The following is a 5000-nucleotide window of genomic DNA, read 5'->3' on the forward strand; positions in this document are numbered from 1 at the left end:
TAGCCAAGAAATAAAACTAAAAAAATCAACCTAAAACTAGGCCCCAGGAAACTTTGGAAAAATGGCAGTGATGTCAGCAATATCGTCGTCTTAATTAAAAACCTCCATTCCGCGATCCTTTTTCGGTACTTTCATTTTGATAACCCGCTGATTAATAAAAAGATGTAGTAACAAAATAACATCAACAACCATGAAAATAATAGCAATAATGATGATGATAATAATGGTAATGATGAAAATAATAATAATGGTGAAAATAATAATAATAATGATAATGATAGTAGTAATAATAATAATAATAATAATAATATGATGATGATGATGATAAATATAATCGTTATAACAATAGTAGTAATAATAATGGTAATAGTAATAATAATAACAGCGATGATGATAATTACTAATAAATGGTATATAATAGGTACTAAGTAATGATAATAAGTTAGTGAATTTTTTTACTACCATGTCGAACAAATGATTTCCTAATTAGGTCATACTTACTTCTGGATACTTAATTACAGCAAACATTTCATAATAAACTGTAATATAGTAATATCGACTTGGGTTTTTCATAACAATGAATTAGAAATTACCCTAATATTTCCATAGTCTACACTCAATTCTTTATTATTCGCATTTGTTTGTCTACTGGCGACTTTAATTAGTAAGAGAAAGCCCCTCTCGCTTGATGCCAGAGAGCTTGGCACACATTCTTTCTCAGTAGTGTGGAGGACTCTTGAAGAAAATGCTTCTTGTGGTTTCTGTTCAACAACGTCTCTCTTTGGAGGAGAGAGCCTTCCAGCACTCACAATACGCTGCTTTACACATACTGTCCACGAGCTTATACAAAAGAATTACTGTGGCTATGAGCAGACGATTCTACTCGGTTAAGGGAAATGACATTCAAAAGGGCGAAGTACGAGGTCGCGGAGGAAGTCGAGGGACTTCGACGGGCCGTGGGTGGACGGGTGCCCTGCTTTTCGAGTTTGATCAGGGGCTATCGTGCACTTGCAGCAGGTTGTATCCCTCGCGATCCGCAGTCTTCATTCCTCGACGTCAGTGTAAAGCATTACGTACCATCCTCGCATTGTGTCACCCGCTTTGGTCCTCAGCCTTAAAGCCTCTCCTGAGGGTCGGCCCAAGAAGAGGGTATCGCGCCGGCCATCAGCTCTTTTTGTGTCTTCGGCGAGTTCGGAGTCTTCTCCATTGAGGCCCGCCTTTGTCGTCCCCGTCGTTGGCCGACTAGTCGGCCCGCTATCATTCCTATTGTCTTCGAGTATTCTTCATCGGCGCTCATCCCAGGCTATCCTGCTCATTATCGTCAGGACGGTACTTGCCTTGTTATCGTGTCTATTTTTTTTTGTCTCAAAGGGTCTGAAAAAAGAACACTTACTTCATCTGCAAGGCTCACTTCCAACCAAAAGAAAGTCCAGCACGTGATCCAAGACCATAGTGAATCACACACCCATATATATATATATATATATATATATATATATATATATACATATATATATATATATATATATATATATATATATATATATTATATATATATATATATATATACATACACACACACACACACACACACACACACACACACACACACACACACACACACACACACACACACACACACACACACACACACACACACACGACTCGGTGGCGCAGTTGGTAGAGCGAAGAACTACCAGCATGGTGGTGCGCGTAGTGCTTGGTTCGAATCCTGCCCAGGGCCGAAATTATTTCGGTACAGCTGCGCTTCGGGTCGTTACTCTGACTCTCTTGGGCGGGGAGTTGGGTGTGTGTGTGTGTAAGGTCATAGCATTACCCATAGATCGGACCTACGAGCTCTGAGCTCTCATCCAGGAGGGAAATAGCTGTCGATCACGAGTCCAACACGTGATCCAAAGACCAAGTGAATACACACACACACACATACACACACACACACACACACACACACACACATATATATATATATATATATATATATATATACACATAAACAAGGGAAATAAACTAAACCGAGGGCTTCGTCAGACACTGACGTAATAGACGAAAGCGCTCGGTCTTTATTTACCCGTGTGTTTTTTCTGCGTGCTTAGAATCACGCGTTCATGTAAAATTTGCTACACACACATATATAGATATGTGCATAATGCACATTCACACACACATATATATGTAACGATGTTGCGGGGACTGACAAATGAGAGCCAGGAAGAAATGTCAATTCGTGGTGGTTGGAATCTCGTATTTTGTCACCGAACCCAAACGAGCTAAACTTTTATTCTTCGGGATTCTTTGGAATTCTCCGTATGCCCGACGTGTCCTGTCGAGGAGGCAGACGCTTGTTCACCCGAGGAATTCGTTCCTCATTTAAAACTAATTTTCACTTTGGGTCGTGGCCGTGGACATCGACGGGGGGAATGGTTCCGTGGCTCAGATTGTTCTTGGGCCGGAGGGTCTTATGGTTCCTCTCGTCTTCTGGAGAGTCTTCCAGCGAACAAAAAGAAAAGGATTCCAGGTGTCACGCGACCCCGCCCGTTCGCGGAAGACTGTGGGAGGTGAGGTTTCATAATCACCTGTAAATGTCTCCCCTTCCGTCCTATTGTTTAACTCCAGCGACAAATTGGTGGTTCGGGAGCCCGTTCCCACTTCAGGTAGTCCCTGATACCACCTCGATGTACAAAATTCGATCCACCTTCTCTTTGTCTTGATCTCCATCATTATCTTCTTCTTTCTTAACAGTGTCCCACTTTGGTGGTGGGTTTCTCTCTCTCTCTCTCTCTCTCTCTCTCTCTCTCTCTCTCTCTCTCTCTCTCTCTCTCTCTCTCTCTCTCTCTCTCTCTCTCTCTCTCTCTCTCTCTCTCTCTCTCTCTCTCTCTCTCTCTCTCTCTCTCTCTCTCTCTCTCTCTCTCTCTCTCTCTCTCTCTCTCTCTCTCTCTCTCTCTCTCTCTCTCTCTCTCTCTCTCTCTCTCTCTCTCTCTCTCTCTCTCTCTCTCTCTCTCTCTCTCTCTCTCTCTCTCTCTCTCTCTCTCTCTCTCTCTCTCTCTCTCTCTCTCTCTCTCTCTCTCTCTCTCTCTCTCTCTCTCTCTCTCTCTCTCTCTCTCTCTCTCTCTCTCTCTCTTTGGGGTGTAGGAGGAAGTTGATATTGGCATCTCAAATAGGGGTTTTTCCTTCTTGTCCACTGTGACACCATTATGCACTATTGGCATTAATTTTACTGTGGTCATTCTGTACGGTACTTCTAAGGAGTTAATTAAAAATTATTCCATTATATTCAATGTAAAGGTTGTTATCATTTTGTACGTAATAATGCTGGTTTGAATACTTCACTTACCTTTTTATAATACATTACTCCGCAAGGTTGATCTAGTTAAATCATGAAATACACACCTTGAATAAGTTGAGTCCCTTACTGACTTCTTCCACATTGCTTTCCCCATTTGGTTGAATTATTTTCAGAACTGACACACAACTTTTAATGCTCTTACGTTAGGCTTGTAGACCTTCCCTTTCATCCACCACTCAGGCCGCATTTTGGGCAACCACTTCACGGCAGGATTAACTAAGGAAAATCTATAACGAAACCACACTTTTAAGACTTTTACTCTTCTCTTTCTAGAGCAGTAATGCTCAACCATTCCTTTTGTCATCCGACTCCTCTGCTTGAGGCACTTGCCTATTTACCCACTTTAATATTATGGAAAAGTTAGGAGCCGACGTCACTTTTACTCTATGGACTTTGGGGACTCCTGAGAATCGGAGAAGAGTGCGGGATTCGAACCCATATCTAAGCGTTTTCGATTATGCCATCAGCTCACATTTACATTTTAGTATTATGGTTTTTAAGAAAATAAACTGTGAACTAGAAAGAAAAAATATATTTCAGTCGTGTGTATAACACGTGGTTAGGAGGGTAAAGCATATTACACAATTCATATTAAAATTTCACACAGTTAGCCAACACCATGTCATATCTTACCCCCAGGGGATGAATTTACTCCTGTGCAAAAACCACTGTTATTTACTGATAGAGTACAGTAGTATTTCCCGTCCAAAGACTGAATTCCCAAAAGAGACCTTTTGGTTACCAGCAGACTCCATTATGATCTCACCTTTAATATCCTTCACCAAAAAGGGAGATGAAAACGAAGAATGAGAAGAAGAAGACGAAGAAGAAGAAGAAGAAGAAGAAGAAGAAGAAGAAGAAGAAGAAGAAGAAGAAGAAGAAGAAGAAGAAGAAGAAGAAGAAGAAGAAAGAAAAAGAAAAGAAGAAGAAGAAGAAGACGAAGACGAAGTAGAAGAAGAAGAAGACGAAGAAGAAAAAGAAGAAAAAGAAAAAGAAGAAGGAAACAGATGGTAAAAATAAAAAATCACTTACCACCAAAGTGTTTTGATAATAAGAAAGAGGATGATAATGATGAAGAGAAGGGGGATGAGGAAGATGAAGAGAAAGAGGAATAGGATGAAGGTCATAGTAGAGACTGAAAGAAAGAGAGAAGAGAAAAATGAAAAGAAAAAATAAACGCAAAAGAGAAAGGAAAAGGAAAGAAAAAAGAGGAAGAGAAATATGTACAGAAGTTGGAAAAGGAGAATAAAAGAAAGAGGAATGAGAAGAACAAGAGGAAGAGCAGCATGTATTAGAATTGGAAAAGGAAGAATAAAAGAAAGGATGAAGAAGGAAAAAAGCTGAAGAAAAGGAAAAGAAAGAGGAAGAGGAGAATGAAGTGGATGATGAGGATAAAGGTGACAATTAATGTGATAAAGATGAGGATGAAGATAAGGAGGAGGAGGAAGATGAGGAGGAGGGGGAGGAGAAGGAGGAATAGAGGGAAAAGGAGGAGGAGGATGATGAGGAGGAGGGAAGGAGAAGGAGGAGGAGGGGAGGAGGAGGAGGAAGGGAGGAGAAGGAGGGGAGGAGAAGGAGGAGGAGGAGGAAGAAGAGGAGGAGGAGAAGGAGGAGGAGGGGAGGAGAAGAAGGGGAG

At 41.0% G+C, this 5000-nt stretch overlaps 1 protein-coding gene across 1 annotated transcript in view; it reads left to right on the forward strand.

The window, feature by feature from the left end:
• LOC143041725 (uncharacterized) overlaps positions 1 to 5000 on the forward strand; it is a 174765-nt gene that overhangs the window by 87185 nt on the left and 82580 nt on the right. The window lies entirely within an intron of this gene.

This window comes from Oratosquilla oratoria, chromosome 31 (genome assembly GCF_046742065.1).
Source record: "Oratosquilla oratoria isolate Oo_2021 chromosome 31, ASM4674206v1, whole genome shotgun sequence".
Lineage (NCBI taxonomy): Eukaryota > Metazoa > Arthropoda > Malacostraca > Stomatopoda > Squillidae > Oratosquilla > Oratosquilla oratoria.